Source organism: Peromyscus californicus, unplaced genomic scaffold, assembly GCF_007827085.1.
Source record: "Peromyscus californicus insignis strain IS unplaced genomic scaffold, ASM782708v3 Scaffold_1__1_contigs__length_55948999, whole genome shotgun sequence".
In the NCBI taxonomy this organism is placed as follows: Eukaryota; Metazoa; Chordata; class Mammalia; order Rodentia; family Cricetidae; genus Peromyscus; species Peromyscus californicus.
Genome location: NW_026294492.1, coordinates 38,265,001 through 38,283,652, shown reverse-complemented (window position 1 = coordinate 38,283,652; position 18,652 = coordinate 38,265,001). Strand labels below are relative to the sequence as shown.

General features: G+C 41.9%; 1 protein-coding gene across 3 annotated transcripts in view; it reads left to right on the top strand.

The window, feature by feature from the left end:
* The first annotated feature begins 274 nt into the window (after positions 1-274).
* The window catches only part of Fbxo11 (F-box protein 11), an 80,950-nt gene continuing 62,572 nt past the window's right edge, over positions 275-18,652 (top strand). The window contains exon 1 of one of the 3 annotated variants that reach the window (XM_052746520.1): positions 275-404. The gene's annotated coding sequence lies outside the window, so the exon portion shown is untranslated. Of the gene's footprint in view, positions 405-683; positions 796-18,652 lie in introns of those variants that run through there. The other 2 variants (XM_052746519.1, XM_052746521.1) reach the window with 2 other exon arrangements.

The following is an 18,652-nucleotide window of genomic DNA, read 5'->3' as shown; positions in this document are numbered from 1 at the left end:
CGCTCCCCACCCCCTTCCCCGGCCCCCGGAGCTCGCGGTGCGTGTGCGCGTGAGTGTGTGTGTGTGTGTGTGTCCCTCCGCCAACGCCGCCACCTCAGCCCGGCAAATGAACTCCGTCCGAGCCGCCAACCGGAGACCCAGGCGAGTGTCGCGGCCGCGCCCGGTGCAGCAACAGCAGCAGCAGCCCCCGCAGCAGCAGCCGCCGCCGCCGCAGCCGCCTCAGCAGCCCCAGCCGCCGCAGCCGCCCCAGCAGCCGCAGCCGCCGCAGCAGCAGCAGCAGGCGCCGCCGCCGCCGCCGCAGCAGCAGCAGCAGCCCCCGCCGCCGCCACAGCAGCAGCCTCCGCCGCCGCCGCCACCGCCGCCGCCGCCGCCGCCTCAGGAGCGGAACAACGCCGGCGAGAGGGGTAAGGCCGCGCTCGGGGCCGGGCCGGGCGGGCGGGCGAGCGGGCGGGGAGGCCGGGCGGGGGCGGCGGCGGCGGCGGCGGCGGCGCGCCCGGGGTGGGAGACGGAGGCCGAGCGGAGGCGGGTCCCACCGTGCCGCAGTGTTCGCTTGGGGCCCGGCCTGGCCCGGCCTGGCCGGCAGGAAAAGCCGCGGCTGCGCGATTCGCCCGGGCTGCGGCTCAGGCCGCGCTTTGTTTGGTTTCGGGGCCGGCACCCTCCGTCCCCACCCCTCCTTGGGCTTCCCGGCTGGCTCACCCACCCCACGGGAGTCTGTTGGCGGCCGGGGACGGGCAGAGGGTGGGATTTCCCCCCCTTGCTGCCGCCGGGCTCGGTCTGGGCTCCCCCTTTCTCGTGGTAGGTGGGGGGGGACGGCCGGCAGCGTGGGGCGGTGAGGCTGGCTGGGGAACTTGTTTTCCCCTTCTCTGTGGACTCCCCCTTGCCCTGGAGGAGGGGGAGAGGGGCACCCGAGTGGTCCGCGGCTCTGGCTAGGGAACTTGTGCTGCTCCCCCCCCACCCCCACCCCCAGGTCACGGGGCAGGGGGAGCAGCGGCTCCTCTCCCAACCCCACGATGTTTGCTGCGCAGTTTGCCTTTAGTTACAGAGCCCCTGGGAAGGACCCGTTAAATCAATACCTTTAAATAAATAAATATAGAAGCCATCGGCCATTTCCAGCCCCCTCCCTCGTGTGCGGTGCAGTTACCCTTCCTCTGTGTCGTCCCCCTCACCTCTCCTCCCCACTACGCCGCGGTGCTCCCCTCTATCGCCTGGTGGGTTTGAGCACCCCTGTCGTAGAACCGGCCCCTTGGGATCGTGTGTGTATCTGTATGTAGACTCGCGCGCGCGCGTGTGTGTTGTGACCAAGGCCTAGTGAAATGTGTCATTTGGACCCAACTGTGCTGCGCTGTCTGGTAACCACCATTGTCTAAGGGCTGAGGCTCCCTGGGGTTGGATTCCTGCTTTAGCAAAAATAATGTTCGGCTTTGCCTGGATGATGTGGTTATTTGGAGAGGTTTGTGAGATGAGAGTGTTGCACCTTGATCTCCGAACATAACTAGTCTATTAATGAGCTGCTTTCAGTGGGTGTAAGTCAGCACGGTATTTTTGTGTATGGTTGTTTAAAGGAGACTTGTTAGGAGACATTTTGCGTGTTTTGGTTGGCGGATTAAGGTTAATTTTTCATGCGTTGCGTTGGTTGTCACACCTCCTTTGATTAAGTAGACTGCGTTTAAATGTATTTTTTAGATTGTACATTCTTTCCTTAACTGTTTCATTGTATTTGATCAAAATATTGATTAGGTGAAGGAAATTGTTAGTTTGAAAAACAAATGTAAAAGGTTTGCATTAGTCACTGTTACAATAGTCTTTGAGAAAGCAGTTTGCTGTATGTTGTTTGAGAGAAGGGGATGTTTCCAGCCAACTAGAGGTCTTTTGCAACATGGTTGGTAAAAATGTTTTAGCGATTCTTTGATACGTTTACCAATTTTTGACAAATTTAAAAAAAAAAATTGTATCTCATCGTTACCATTCAGTTATACATACCAGAGTTGTACCGTGTTCCATTCAGATAATTACTATGTCTTCTAGAATTGACATTAGGGGAAACAAGCAAAATTGAAATGTTACGTGTTTAATGTTAAGGATTCTGTCGTTACAGTAAGCCTGATGTCCTGATCTGTTAATAGCAGATCACTGAAAGTGTCAGCCACACTCAATTCACTCCCATTGTGTATTTTTAAACGTTTATTCTGCATTCCCGGCTCACCACTTGTTCTAGTTTCCAATCTAGTTGAGGTAGACCCTGGGCATTGTCTTCATTTATTCTAAATTATTAGTTACCAAAGTCTATTTCTACTTGCATCTTGGTCATTGATGGTCACATGCCAGAGTGTCAGTTTTCTTTTTATTGTTGTTCAAACACTGACAAAGATGTTCTTGAATCGTGGCTTCATTATGTACTTAACCAAACAGTAATTGAAGTGCACTGGGCTTGTTGCTGTGTTGTAGGAGTAGGAACTGTTCTTGAGGTTCAGTATTGGTACAGAGGGGATATTGCTGATTAGCCTTGGGGGAGACTGGTGTGAGTCTTTCAGTAGGCAAATATATGGCCTCAAAATGAATAAAACATTAAGATAAATTAAGACTAAAATAGTGAAGATTTTGCTAGGCTTGTGCAAAAATAATATTCTTTGAAACATTAGCATTTTTATTACATTTTTAAATGTACGTAAAAGTTTTAGAGAGTATACAGATGATTTCTAGTTTAAGAATATATCCACACTCATTTAGGAATATACTGTAATTAGTAATTTTATAAGGGGGCTAGAAAAATGGTTCAGTGGATAAAGGAGCTTGTCACTAAGCCTTGATGACCTACCTGAGTGTTCCATTCTGAGACCCACATGATGGAAGGAGAGGACCAACTCCTTTGGGTGATTTTCTGACCTTATATACCACCATAGACATACGCACATTAAATAAACGAATAATAAAATTATAAATGATTTTATAAGGGAATTAGGGAACTAAAGCAATGTGTTTATGGTTATTTTTCTTTAAGTCTTGATGAGTATGTAACTTATATTAGTCTTGGTTAGAGTTACATAATAGTGGTTCAGGTAGTAAATCAAAGTGAGAATTAGTTTTTAGACAAATTAGTTAAATCTGTGTACAATTAACTTCATAGGAAGATGTACTGTAAGCTTTTTAGTTGGAATACAGTTAAAGATATTTTTCCAACAAAAATTCCTTCAGATTGTTTTTTAGTTGCTTTTTTATCCACAAGTTTAACTAGAATACAAAGTTCTTGGCAGTGTTATTAAATATGTATCTACAAATATTTGTTTGTCTCTTTTGTACACACACATTTTCTCTTGTATGTAATGACTAGTATTTGAAGGGCAGTAGAAACTTGGGTGGCATCTTAGCAGGATTCTATGCCAGACCTGGAGAATTTTTAATAGGCTACACTGCGAGAGGGAGTTGGTGTTGGATTTTGTGTTTGGTTTGTTCATCTATTTTACTTGTTTGCTTAATTTATTTAGCGGTTCTCCTTTGTAACTCTGACAGGCCTGGAACTCACTATGTAGACCAGGCTGACCACCTACTCACAGAGATCCACTTGCCACTGACTCCCGATTCTGGGATTAAAGGCATGCACCACCATACTAGGCTATATCATATATTCATATATATATATATATATATATATATATTTAGCTTAATTTTATGTTCATTGGTGTGAAGGTGTCAGATCCCCTGGAACTGGAGTTACAGATAGTTGTGAGCTGCCATGTGGGTGCTCGGAATTGAACCCAGGTCCTCTAGAAGAGCAGTCAGTGCTTTTAACCGCTGAACCATCTCCACACCTTATACTTGTAATTTACATATTTATAGGATACTCAGTTTTAGTATGTGTATATGTCATGTGTAAAGTTCAGATCAGGATAAGCATCAAATATATCTCTCCTTGAATATTTATAATTTCTTTCTGATTAAAAACAGACCTTCTAGTTTTTTGAGATCCATAATACATTGCTGTTCTCTGTAGTCACCCTACTATAACAGTGGAGCACCAGTGCTCAGTTCTCTTCCTGTGTCAGATTGTTGACCCACCTTCCTCACCCTCCTCCCTCCAGCTCTCCTGGTGTCACGGATTCTGCAGCAGTGAGGTCAACTTTTGAAGTTCCACATATCTGTTTGTCTTTCTGTGCTTGGGTTGTCTCACTTAGCATCATAAAAACAGCAGATTTCATCCCCCTTTCTCTCTGAGAAATGTGTATGCGTGGGTATGTACGTACCTGGTGTTCATCAGTTGATAGGTTCTTGAGTTGTTTGCATCTCCTGACTCCTAAGAACAGTGAACGAACGAGGCAGTGGAGGTTTAGCATACTGAATTTAACTTCCTTTGTTTATGCATGCATGTTTGTTCTAAAATTCTAAAAAGGACTTAGCTTTTGCAACCTGTCCCACAGATTTCATCCTCTTTATCCTTAGAACTTATTTTCTACTTTTTCTAGAAATATAGGGAAAACAAATCTGCAGATGTGCTATATAGATATTCTAACTAGTAGTTTTTTTAAAAAAAATTTTAATAACATTTCTCTGTGTGTAGGTATGTGTGTCTGTATGTGTGTATATGTCTGTATATGGGTTATGTACATGTATGAGTACAGAAGAGGGTGTCAGATCCTCAGGAGTAGGTACTGGTAGTTATGAGCCACTTAACATGGGTTCTGGGAATAGAACTTGGGTCCTCAAGAGTAGCAAGTGCTCTTAACGGCTGAGCCATCTCTCTAGCCCTTTTTTTTTTTTTTTTTTTTTTTTTAAACAGTCTCATTATGTAGCCTTGGATGGACTGGGACTCGCAGATACCTGCCTGCCACTAGCTCCCAAGCACTGGGATCCAGGGTGTGTACCACCATGCTCAGTTTCTTAGTTACTTTTCTGTTACTATGGTAAGGTATGATGACCAAGGCAACTTACAAAAGCGTTTATTTGGGGCTTATAGCTTCAGAGGGTTAGAGTCCATGACAGTCATGGGTGATATTGCAGCAGGCAGGGCACTAGAGCAATAGCTGAGCACTTACATCTTGTCTACAAACACCAGGCAGAGAGAGCTAACTGGGGATGGTGTGGGCTTTTGAAACCTCAAAGCTGGGCTCCCATGACATACTTCCTCCAGCAAGGCTCCACCTCCTAATCATTCTCAGACAGTTCCACCAACTAGGGACTAAGCTTTGAAACATGAGCCTATGGGGGGCATTCTAATTCAAACCACCATACCTGGTTAACCAGTACTTTTTTAGATGCTAAAATTATTTTTTTAACTGGATATGACTGACTCATTCTTATAGTCCCAGCTGTAGGGAGGCAGACACAGGATCATGATTTGTAGGCTTGCCTGGGCTACAAAGCAAGACTCAAATAAAAATAGTTAATACATGTGCACAGTTTAAAATTCAATTCCTTTTTTATTAAATGTTTTTATTTATTTGGGTTTACATGTAAATGTCTGTATGAGGTCAGAAGGGTGTCAGATCCCCCCAGAGCTGGAGAAACAAGCAGTTGTGAACTGCCTGATGTAGGTGCTGGGAACTGAACTTGGGTTCTCTGCAAGAACAATATGTGCTCTTAGCTACTGAGCCGTCCAGCCAGCCCTGAAAGTCCCTTTTTATATGTGCCTTCACCTACTAAATTCTACTTGCAATCAGTCACTCTTCCTAGCTTCTCCATCATGATGTTACAAGAGAATTTGAGTTGTGTAAATATATTTATATAGAAGTTTCTGAAAGTAGTGGTAATATCTAGTATGTAGGAAAGAACGTGACCATTTTAGGTGCTGAAATTTTAACTATAAAGTATTATTCAAGAAATGTACTAATTCTGTATATTAGTAGATGTTGCTATTTATCATCTGAAATAAGTTCATAGCACAAAAGTTTAGTCTTAGCCTGGTGGTGGTGACACATGCCTTTAATCCCAGCACTTGGGAGGCAGAGGCAGGTGGATCTCTTGAGTTTGAGGCCAGCCTGGTCTACAGAGCGAGTTCCTGGACAGGCTCCAAAGCTTCACAGAGAAACCCTGTCTTGAAAAACCAAAAAAGAAAAGAAAGAAAGGAAGGAAAAATTATTGTTTATCCTCATACTTGCATGATAAAAATCTCATCTGTGACTGTGGGCTCTGGTCATGTGTGCTGGGTGTACATTCTCTTTCACTGTTTTGGCTTATAGAAGGAGCCTCTGAGACCTATTTTTGGATCCAAAGTATGATTTTCCTTTTTTGAGGAATTAAGTGCCCTGGGACACTATCTAGTGACATAATCCTCACCAAAGCTCCCATGAGAGGAGTGTTGTTCTTTATTCCTTTCTTAAGGGAGACTGTTTTCCCAAAGCTTAGACATTGAGGGGTACCAAACGGTAATGTTAAAGTTGTGCTGGTGAGGCCTCAAGGCTGTCACTGCAGTTCTTTTTTCTTTCTTTGACGCTCTTTGAGACCCTGGCAAACCCAAGGAAAGGCCACCTAGCTTGGGAACCCCTTGGGTAGACAAGAAGCACCAGCAGCAGGTGCTGTCCAGTAGTGAAGCCTGCCTTCCACACCTCACATTTGGCAGAATTCAAGGTGCATCCTGCAGTATCCTGAGGGAGCGGGGCTAGTTGTAAGACCCTATACCAAAATCTGGGTCCTAAAGTTTCTTCTACAAAATGGCCTAGTACAGAATCTGCATATAAACTTGACATATCCTTCCGCAGACAAGAAGTTGTCTCTGGGTTACTCATAATAATGCCAGTGAAGTGCTGTGCAGACTGCCACACTGTTATCTGGAATAGTAATAAGGAAAGGCTTCTATATACGACAGTTTTCAGTGTGGATGCAGTTTCCTCTCCAGATAAAACAATCTGTTTTGTTGAAATAGGGCCTTATTATGTGGCTCTGGCAATCGTGGAACTTACTATGCAGGTTGGTCATTTGGGGGACTTAGTTTTTTTCTTAGTGTTGGAAATAGCTTACTTAAGGTCTGGCATGGTAGCTTCGTATGCCTTTAATGTTAGCACTCAGGAGGCAGAGGCAGGCTGATCTCAGGGTTCCTGCCAGGCAGTTTTATACTGAAACCGGATCTTTAAAACAAAAGAAGGAAGGAAAATAACCAGCCTGTGGGTTATTTCAGTGTAAGAGTTCTTGACTTCCTGTTTCTCTGTCACTAATAAGTGACTCTTAATTTGTATATAATTTGTACAAATCTGTTGTACCTGTCTCTGAAGAATTCTGATTTTTACTTTCCATTTCACTTTATTAGCTTGAATTACATTCTTCCAAATGAGTAACTCAGATTAGTGACAAGGTGGTACTCCTCAAATTGCATTTGTTGTCCATTGGAAACAAAATTAGGGAAACATAAAATAGAAGGGGTGTGACAGATAGCAGCATAGTGTGACACGATTAGCTGTTGGAGGGCAAGCAGCACACTGCTGTGCCTTACTTTATAGTCTGAAGAGAGGGGAGTGTAAGAATGAAGATACAGAGGACCTATGATACGTACATATGATAATCGCTCAGTAGTGACAACTCTTTCAAATAATTTTTAAAAAGAAGAGGTTCTGATCAGTTGTCAAAATTAGATGCAAGAAAATAAGTGCCTGTGAAACATTAAAGACTTTAGTAGATCCAAAAGTTTTGATCTACATGATTTGGTATAAACTGAGCAACACTGATTTCTTTTTTAAGCTATTCTTTTTTTTTTTTTAATAGATGTATTTATTTGGCCTACATGTATGTATGTGCACTATGTGCGTGCTTGATGTCTATGAAAGTTAGAAGAGGGCATTAAATCTCCTGGAACTGAAGTGACAGATGGCTGTAAGCTGCTATGTGGGTGCTGGTAATCGAACCTGGGTTCTCTGCAAGAGCAAGAAGTGCTCTTAACTGCTAAGCCCGTCTCTTCAGCCCCAGTTACACTGTTTTTTTTTAAATTGTAAATAAGTAATCCTAAATATAGTGAATTGAATTAGTTTTTAAGATTTATTTTTTATTATATGTAGATGTGTCTTCATGTAGGTGTGTACACATGAGTGCAGGCGCTGAGGCCAGTGGCATTGGGTTCCTTGGATGTAGAGTTAACAGCTGGCTGTAAACCTCCTGACATGGGTACTGGGAATTGAACTTGAGTCCTCAGGGAGAGCAGCAAGTACTCTTAACCACTGAGTCATCTCTCCAGCCCCAGGTTGTTTTTGTTTGTTGTTTTTAAGTAGGAAACAAGCAATAGGGATTGAACAATAAACATTAACTTTCTGCTGTGCACTAATCTACAGGCACGTACATAATACTGTCTCATTGAACTGTTCATTCAGCAAGTCTGGAAAGTACATTTCATTATTCATTTTTCAACAAAACAACCAGGAATCAACATTTCCATGCATAGGAAGTAACAAAAAAGGAATTTCTCGATTGACTTTTGTCACCGACTCCATATAAAGGGAAATGGCCAGAACATGTGTGGTTGAATGCCCCCATCATGTTGAGAGGAGGGTTGACCTAGCCCTACAGCAGATCGCCCTTTATCTAATCTCACCTAGTTTTTCCAGGTCAGTATGTTAGTTTTGTACTGTTAATGCATCACGTAGCTTCACATGTTCCCAAATAACCTAATGATAACTTGTCTCATTTGTGGACTAGTTAGTAAGGTGCTGTTCTGCTTGACCAACATGGCTTTTTTTTTCTTCCCAACATGTTGATGACAACACTAACAATTACTGTACAAAGAAGTGTCGATTTTCTCTGAATTTCATATAACTTAAGAGTAAAAGATTTCAAGCCGTTTTAGCTCTTGGTTGCAGGAGCTAAATATTTCAGGAGGGGAAAAATGTGAGTTAAATAATAGTGTTAGACAGTAATTTTAACTGGTTTATGAACTGGACATGCTTTCCTTACCAGAGGATTTTTGTTTTGTTTTAATTTTTGGTTATTATAATAGATGTACTTAAACTTAATGTTAGAGAACAAAGAAATGAAATTAACTAACTTCCTTCATATAATTTACTTGGTTTTAGGCAGATTCCCAAAATAATTTGTTTCATTGGTTTTACTTTAAAGTGGACACTAATTGCGTTTATTTATTTTAAAACACTTTGAATGAGATATGTTAAAGCGAGTGTAGGTTCTGTATGATTATTGCTTACCTCTCAGTTTCTAAAACTTCACTTTCAAACGGTCTGTTCTTTAACACGTAGGACACTGAAAAGTTGGCGATTAAAAGGAGTGAAGGAGCCGGGCGGTGGTGGCGCACGCCTTTAATCCCAGCACTCGGGAGGCAGAGCCAGGCGGATCTCTGTGAGTTCGAGGCCAGCCTGGGCTACCAAGTGAGTTCCAGGAAAGGCGCAAAGCTACACAGAGAAACCCTGTCTCGAAAAACCAAAAAAAAAAAAAAAAAAAAAAAGGAGTGAAGGAAAGATTACTAAAAGCTGTTTTATTTGGTGACTAAACATTAAAAAAACGATTACTGCTACTATATTATGAGAAAAGAAGGACTATTTAAATCTTTTTCTTTGTTTCATGAGAAGAAAGATTACAGAGTTTGTTTTTTTTATATGTATGAAAGTTTTGTCTGTATGTATGTATGTGCACTTTGTGTGTGTGCCTATGAATGGTTGTGAGCCACAGTGTGGGTGCTGGGAATTGAACTCAGGTCCTCTGCAAGAACAGCAAGTGCTCATGACTACTAAGCTATCTCTCTAGCCCAGATTCTAGTTTTTTTCAAGTGTAAAATTTGAAGGGTAGAACTAGAGTTAGGAACTTGTGCTTTAAACTATTCTTCAATAGTAATGGTAACCTTAGGTTCACTATTTCCTGATTGAACAACACTGTTTTCCAGATGGCTGAGTTGGATTGTGGCAGAATCTATGTTGAAGGTTTTTCTTTGATCTGGAATTAACTGGCTATGATGTGGGTTCAACCCTTTACGTTACTTCTTTAGTATTCTGATACACCCATCTGATTTGAATTAGATTAGTCTGCTAGTTGGCCAGCTCCACTTGGGTTTAGATGCTTTCTTGCCTGGTGTTCAGAGTTTATGAAATTCTGTTTTCTGTGCCTAAGCATTGATTTTATATCTTGTACACATAATATATAACAGTGCATGCATATAGGGGCATGTTGTTTTTAAGAAACTATCATCTGGGGCTGGAGAGATGGCTCAGTGCTTAAGAGCATGTGGTACAGAGACAAATAAAACACCTATAACACATAAAATGATAATTTTTAAGAAAGGATTTATATCTAAGAGGAAGTAGCTGGAGAAAGGAAGAACATAAAACCTTTTAATGCACTTTTTTAAAAGTTCCTTTATTTTATTTTTTATGTGTATGAGGGTTTGCCTGCTTGTATGTGTGTGTGTGTGTGTGTGCCATGTGCATATGTGTTGCCCATGGAGACTAGAAGAGTGTGTTCACCTTCAGTGATCACCTGAACTTGGAGTTGCACATGGTTATGACCTCCCATGTGGTGCTGGGAATTGAACCCTGATCCTCTCCTAACCATCACTTGTTATGTTTTGAGATGGACAGAATTAGTATAAATGTGTCACTAGTAATTATTTCTTCCCACGTAACTGGTCATATACCATTTTGAAAAGAGAAAGAAAACAAAACAGAAAACCCACTTTAAAAAGTGAGTTTAAGCCGGGCATAGTGGTGCATGCCTCTAATCCCAGCTCTCAGAAGCCATAAAGAAAGGCAGGTGGATCTCTGAGTTGGGGCCAGCCTGGGCTACACAGTGAGTTCTAGGACAGCCAGAACTACATAGTGAAACTCCCCAACCCCCCAAAAAAAAGTAAAGGTGAGTTTAATTTAACAAATGAAAACTAGGGGTCTGTACAAACTTGTATCTTCCAGCTAAGAAAGATCAAGGATTTATTTGAATGAGACAGAAAGAAAAGACTTTTGAATCTGTTTTAACAACGTGGTTTTATAGTATAAGAAATTGTGAAAACATTTGTTTCTTCTTTTTACATGCTCTACATTACTACGTTAACGCAGCCATTGAATTAACTCACAGTTGTGTGGGAATGACTGATAACGCTCTGAGGGCATTTACATTTAAAGATCTTGAATACTGGGTACTTTAGTATTTTACGCCCAGGTTGAAGCAGAAAGTTAAATTCAGTGATCGGAGGAAGGGAGAGTGGAAAAGTCGTGCAAGCACATTCCACTCGGCTTTTCTGAATGCCCTTTGACTTTAGCTCTTAAGGTTTCCCTCTCTGAAACTAATTTTAGTTTAAGCATTGGGATTTGTAATAGGTGGCAGTGATAGTACATATGGATGAGTCATTTGAACCAGTAAAGGACATTTGGATCAAGAGTCTTTTTTAAGTAATTTATTTTTATGTTATGTGCATTGGTGTTTTGTTACGTTCCAGGATGTCAGATTCCCTGGAACTAGAGTTTCAGACAGTTGTGAGCTGCCATGTGGTGCTAGAAATTGAACCCAGGGTCCTCTGGTAGAGTGCTCTTATCCGCTGAGCCATCTCCCCAACCCCATTAGAGTCTATTCTACACACACACACACACACACACACACACACACACACACACACACACACACACGGGGTGGGGGGGGAAAGGAGAGAGAATATACATTACAGAAATGATTTTTGTTAATTAAAAAAAAAAAAGTCTTGTGCCAGGTGGTAGTGGCACATGCTTTTTACCCTAGCACTCAGGAGGCAGAGGCAGGCGGATCTCTGAGTTGAAGGCCAGCCTGGTCTGCAGATCGAGTTTCAGGACAGCCAGGACTACACAGAGACACCCTGTCTCAGAAAACAACCCCCCAAAAAACAAACAAAAAATCAGACTTGTAATCAAAGTCTGTTAAATGCACAAATAGTGTCCAGTTTGATGCCTCCTGACAAGTGTGTAAGGAGGTGATAACACCTACATGAAGAAATAAACACTACTGGCATCCTAGAAGTTCCTTTAAGGTCTGTCTGTCTACTCCCAACTCTTTCTAATTCTTTGGATTACTTGCACGTGTTTTTAACTTATGTAAATAAAATGACCCTGTGTGCACTCCTTTGTTCCTTACTACTTGCCTCTAGTATCTGGGTTTCATCCCTGTGCCGTTAGCCTGTTCATTCTTATTACATTGTTTAAATATGTTGCAACGTATCCGTTCTACAGTTCAACCTAGAGACAAACATAGAAACTGTTTTTGTATTTAGATGTCAGTGAACGTTATTATGTGTATCATTTAGTACACATACGTTCACAAACCAGGGCCAACAATATATGTCAACATATATTGTTGCATTTTCCCAAAGAAATTGACAAGAAATGGAAGATAGGACATTTTGAAGACAAGTAAACCTTCTCATGATTGTCACTAAAACCTTATCATTTCAATCTGAGGCGGATAATCCAAAAATATAGTGGAGGAGAATGCTCTGTCCTGTTTTCATTTTTGCAGGTGGCAAAATTATTAAAAAATTTAATATTAAAATATTAAAGGTATTAAAATAAAATAGCTGAGTTATGCCAGAGACATTACTATAAACATGTTGGTGCTTGTTCCCCACCACCACCTTCTTTTTGTTTGATTTTGTGAAACAGGGTTTCCTCTGTCTAGCTGTGACTGTCCTGTCCTGGAACTCTGGAACTCACTCTGAGACCAGGCTGGCCTTGAACTCAGAGATCTGCCTGCTTCTGCCTTCCAAGTGCTGGGATTAAAGGTGTGCACCACCACCAACCCAAGTGACTTTTTCCCCCTCTCTTACATTACATCCTGACTGCAGTTTCCCTGCCTCCACTCTTCCTTCTCCCTTCCCCCACCTCCACTCTCCTTCAGATCCATTCCTCTTCTGTTTCTCTTCAAAAGAGGAAGAAAAAAAAGGAACAGGCCTCCCAGGGATATCCACTGAATATGACCTAACAAGTTACACTAAGACTCATCCCCTCATATCAAGGTTTGGCAAGGTGACCCAATAGGTGGAAAAGGGCCCCAAGCACAGGCAGAAGAGTCAGAGACACCCCCCCCACTCCCCCTGTTAGGAGTCCCACAAGAACATCAAGCTATACAACCATAAGCTATATACAGAGGACCTAGCTCAAACCCATACAGGGTCCCTATTTGTCGCTTCAGTTTCTGTGAGTCCTGTTTAGTTGATTCTGTGGGCTAGGTTGTCCTGGTGTCCTCAACTCTTCTGGCTCCTACAATCCTTCCTCCCCCTCTTCTGCGGGGTTCCCCTGATTCTACCTAGTGTTTGGCTGTGGATCTCTGCATCTGCTCCCATCAGCTGCTAGAGGAAGCCTCTTTGATGACAACTGAACTAGGCTCTGATGTATGAGTGTAGCAGAATATCATTAGAAATCATTTCATTGACCTTTTTTTGAAGAGGGGGGTGCTGTCATGTTTGGTTTTATCCTAGCTCCTTCTGGGCTGTCCTGCCTCGGGGTCCAGGCAGTGTCAGGTATGGGCTCCCTCTCAGTCCTCCTGGCTTTTTTTTTTTTTCCTTAAGGGTTAGGGATCACTATGAAATCTGCTTGGCAAGGTTTGGCCATGAATTCTTGGGCTCAAGCAATCCTCCTTCAGCCTCTTAAGTAGCTGGGATTTAACATTTGTGCACTACTGTGCCTACTTTGTGTGTGTGTATGGGTGTGTCTGTGTGTGTGCATGAATGCATGCACATACATTTTTATGTGTGAACGTGGGTGCATGCATGCCATAGCATGTGTGTGGAGGTCAGAGGATATTCTTGAATGCCAGTCTTCACCTCCACCTTGTTAGAGACAGTGTCTTTTTGTGGTTTTTCCCAGTTATACACACCACCTAGCTGCAAGCTTCAGAGATTGATTTGTGTCCACCTCCATTTTCCTGTAGGAATGCTGGGACTACAGGTGCTCAGGGTACTTGTCCAGCTTTCACCTGGGTTCTGGGAATTGTAACTCAGGCTTTTACCCACTACGCTCTTTTCTAGTGCATAAGAACTGCATTGTCACAGAGTTTACCTATCAGTGCCTGAAATTCCATTTACTTGGGAGGCTGAGGCAGGAGGATTATAAATTTTAGGTCACCCTGGGCAATTTGGGGAGTTTCTATCTGAAAATACAACTTTGTAAAGAGAATTGGAGATATGTCTCAGTAGTCCTGAGTTTAATTCCCAGTACTGTTTTCCCCTCTCTCCAAAAAATTTACCTACAAAAGTAAATAAACTTCATGTTCCACTCATAAATTACAGGTTTAAGTGGTTGCGGGAGAGCGTCTTTTTATCTTTAGAAATTTAAAAATATTGTAGACTTTGACGTGATTTTTAAGTACTCACCCAAGAACTAATGGCTACTGAAGTGGTACTGAGTATTTTTGTTTTCACATTAAAGTTTGAAACATGTTTCTAGCTGCTTTTAAGCTTATCCTTTTTAATGGCTTTCAAGTGTCTTGCATTGGACAGGTACCACATGTGGAGGCCGAAGGATTGAGTTCAACACCAGCCTGGGCACAGAATTGAGTTCCAGACCAACTTGGACTATATAGTGAGAAACAACCCCCTCCTCCGCCCCGCCCCCCAGGATAGTCTTAAGTAGCCCTGGTTGGTCTGGAACTCAGTGCTGGGATTAAAGGCATCACACCCAGCAAAGAAGCACTTTTCTTTTATCTGGCTTTCTGCTTGTTCTTAATTGCTCTTTATTGTCTTATAATCAGCATATACTAAGAATTGTAGAAAGTTGGGGCTGGAGTGATGACTCAGCAGTTAGCAACACTGGCTGTTCTTCCAGAGGACCTGGGTTTGGTTCTCAGCACTCACAGGGTGCTTCACAACCGTCTGTGCTCTGCCTCTGTGGGTACCAGACATACACAGTGTGCAGAGACATGTGTGCAAGCAAAAGACCCGTACACATCAATAAATCCTAAAATATTTTTGTAAAGAATTCTGAACTTTTTTGGTTTTTCGAGGCAGGGTTTCACTGTAGCCCTAGCTGTCCTGGAACTCACTCTATAGACCAGGCTGGCCTTGAACTCAGAGATCAGCCTGCCTCCCTCATGCTGGGATTAAAGGTGTGTACCACCATTGCCTGGCTAAGAATTTTAAACTTTAACCGAAAAAATGAGGCATATTTTGCTATCTGTTTTTCTAGTCCTTGACCTTATCATTCCTGACATACAGGGAAAAGGTGAAAATCAACATCCTTGGTAAGTTCCCAGGTAAAAGCTTGTGCTAAGTGACTTGTAAGCTTGTGTCCCCTAAGATACAGGTGTCCCCTAAGAATGACTACTTGATTGAAATGGACAATATGATAGCCTTAGATAACAAAGGAGAAGGGGTTATAAAAGTCTATTTTTACTTGGCAGGCTGAGGCAGGAGGATTATCTAAAAGCATCTAACAGTCTGTCTTATTTTTTGCCAGTCTAAGCTGAGGTTATCTTTCTTGCCCACAAGAGCAGGTTAGAAAGGATTGCTATCTTCCTTTCCTGGACTTACTTTTTTCCAGACAGGGTCTTACCTTCTTTGTTTCTATTTGCTTGTTTGTTTTACTGAGCTGTGTTTTGTAAATGTTGCCTAAAAAATTTGGAGATAAGAATCTTCCCCACCCCCCAAGAATAATTTCTTCTTTACATTTACTCTTTTTCTTTCTTTTTTTTGGAGGGGGGGGAGGGAGGGGGCGGTGATCTCATTTGTAGATCAGGCTGGTCTCATATTTCTGGCAGTTTCAATCCCTGGAATTCTAGGATTACAGGTATGAATCATCACGTCCTACTGAGAAGGATTTCTTAATTAGGGGCTTTTTGAAGAGAAGGATTTCTGAGACCTCTTAAAATTCTTTGTGTAGTTTTTTAGTTACTAATATAAGTCAGTGGGGTTTTAATTTATTAGTCATTATTATGTATACATAATTCTTGCCTTACGAAACTTAAGGTTGAGTTAAGAAGGTGACTTTAAAATAAAATACAGGATCAAGATGGACTGTAAATAAAGATATTGCTTTCAGATAGGGACTTACTGTGTAGCCCTGGCTGGCTATGAACTCAGAGATCTACCTGCCTCTGCTTCCCAAGTGCTGGGATTAAAAGCTTGCACCACCACTGTCCTGCTTTTTACTTGTGTCAACCCATATTTTTCTGCTTAAATCAGATACATATACATTTTTGAGTATGGTGACTGATGTAGAGTCTGTGTGTGTCTTCAGTTCTGTGGGGGGGGGTCTATTGGGACCCCTGCTGTCTAGTAATATTTTTGCCTTTTAATGGCCTTTGTGCCATATTTCAAAAGTTGTTTTAGGGCCGGGCGGTGGTGGCGCACACCTTTAATCCCAGCACTCGGGAGGCAGAGCCAGGCGGATCTCTGTGAGTTCGAGGCCAGCCTGGGCTACCAAGTGAGCTCCAGGAAAAGGCGCAAAGCTACACAGAGAAACCCTGTCTCAAAAAAAAAAAAAAAAAAAAAAGTTGTTTTAACCTAACAATTAAATTTTAGGGGTTCTGTGTATATACATTGTTTTTTTTTTTTTAAAGTATACCAGCTAAGGAAATGCCTACAGAATTAGAGTCACTCACTTTATTTTCATGGTATTATCCTTTTTTATTATACTTTCTTTGATCTTATTTAGGAATTAAAGGTAGGAAGATGGGTTTAAATTAAATTGTATGTTGCAAGAGTTCAAATACCTCAACTGCAAAGATTAAAAAAACACTTGAGGTTCCTCACATATGAAATAGTAGTTAACCTCCCAGGGCCTTTATGGAGCTTTTGGATTTCACAGGAAACCTTTGCTTTATTTCTGAGTTATTGATTTGGAAGTTTACTTGGAATCACTAAGAGTTGAAAAACTAAAAACTAAAATGTCAGGAACTTGAACCAAAGCTGCTACATAAAAACTCTGGGTTTAGGGGGCTAGAAAAATTCCACATACCTATTATAGACATGTTTTAACATAGAAACAGAAGCTGAGAAATATGCATTCTTTTTATTTTATTTTATTTTTTGGTTTTTCAAGACAGTGTTTCTCTGTGTAGCTTTGGAGCCTGTCCTGGAACTCACTCTGTAGCCCAGGCTGGCCTCAAACTCACAGAGAGCTTCCTGCCTCTGCCTCCTAGTGCTGCGATTAAGGGCGTGTGCCACCACCACCCGGCAAAGTGTGCATTCTTGAGTTGATAAACTATCTGAAATGTTTTAATGAGAAACTTGGTAAGAAGTCATGATGGTAGAGGTGGAATACCTTGTTACTCTTTTACATTTATTTTTCAGGTAGTATATATGTAACCTAAAGAGAAGGAATCTGTGTGACACTGGTTTTGTCATCATAGATAAGACAGCAAAAGTGAAAGTAAATGTAATACTACATCAGATTAAAAGGCTTCTGCATGCCAAGAGACTGAAAAAAGTCTATGAAATGGGAAAAAAATATTTGCTTAACATTTATCTGATAGGCAGTTAATTCCCAAAATATATAAAGTATTACTACAACTTGATAGCAGAAAAACTAGTAACTGTACTAGAAATGGGCAGAGGACTGAAGAGGTTTCTCCAGAGAAGACATACAAATTAGCAAGCAAGTTGGTGAAAAAAGACGATGTCTCTAGCCCTCAGGGAAATACGAGTCAAAACTGATGGTTTCTCACCTCTGCTATTTGAAACAACAGCAGCAAAAATGAGGGGGCTGGAAAGGTGGCTCAGTGGGCTAGGAGTGCTCACTGCTCTTGCAAATGACCCGACCCCAACCTTTCTGTCACCCATGTGGCAACTGACAACTTGCCACTCTAGTTCCAGGTTATCTGATGCCTTCTTCTGACCTATGAGGACTCCTGCATGCATGTGGTGCACATAAACTCATGCAAGCTTGTATACATTAGAAAAGAAAATAGACAAGGCTACAAGGGTAGCTCAGTGGTAGAGTACTTGGCTAGCCTGTGCAAGGCCCTGTATGCAGTCCTTAGCACCTCATTCCCTAAAAGACAAGTAGTGGGGAGTGGGGGCGTGTAGAGGACTGGAGCCTTATTAATCACTGTTCTTAGAATGTAAAATAGTGCCGTCTTGTAGAAGACAACAGGCCAGAGGTTTCCAAAAAGTAGAACTAGTGTGTTACCCAGAAATTCTACTTCTGGTTGTTGACTCAGAAGAGGGTTGAAACCAATACCTCCCCTCCGCTCTCATACTGGGAGTTATACCCAGAGTCTCTTGCCCAGCAGGCAAGCACTTTCCAGATGAACTCTTTCTCAGCCACAGACAGCCTCGGTATCTTGAAGAGATGCTGACTTTCTTGTGTTCATAGCAGTAATGATCCATAGTAAGGAAGGTATGAAAACAGTCCACCTTTTATTGACAAGTGAATGGAGAAACAATGTATACACACACAGAGGAATGTTATTCAACCTTAAAGAAAGATACTGTGCAATATGCAATGACATTGATATACTGTGAGAATATTAGCCAGTCACAGAAGATAAGCACTGCCTAATTTCATTTTATATATATTTATATGAAGTATCTAAAATAGTTTCCTAGAATCAACAAGTCTTGGAATGGGCTTGCCAGAAAATACGGGAGGGTTCGTGGAGAGTTAGTATCAACAGACATAACGTTTCAGTTCAGCAGTACAAGTAAGTGCTGGAACTCTGTGTGTCCTCAGCACAGATTAAAACAACAAAACTCACCTCAAGTGATCTTGACCAAATAAAAGGAACTATACAGGAAGTTGTGATTTAGTAGGTTTTGTTTTTTTTTTTTTTTTTGAGACAG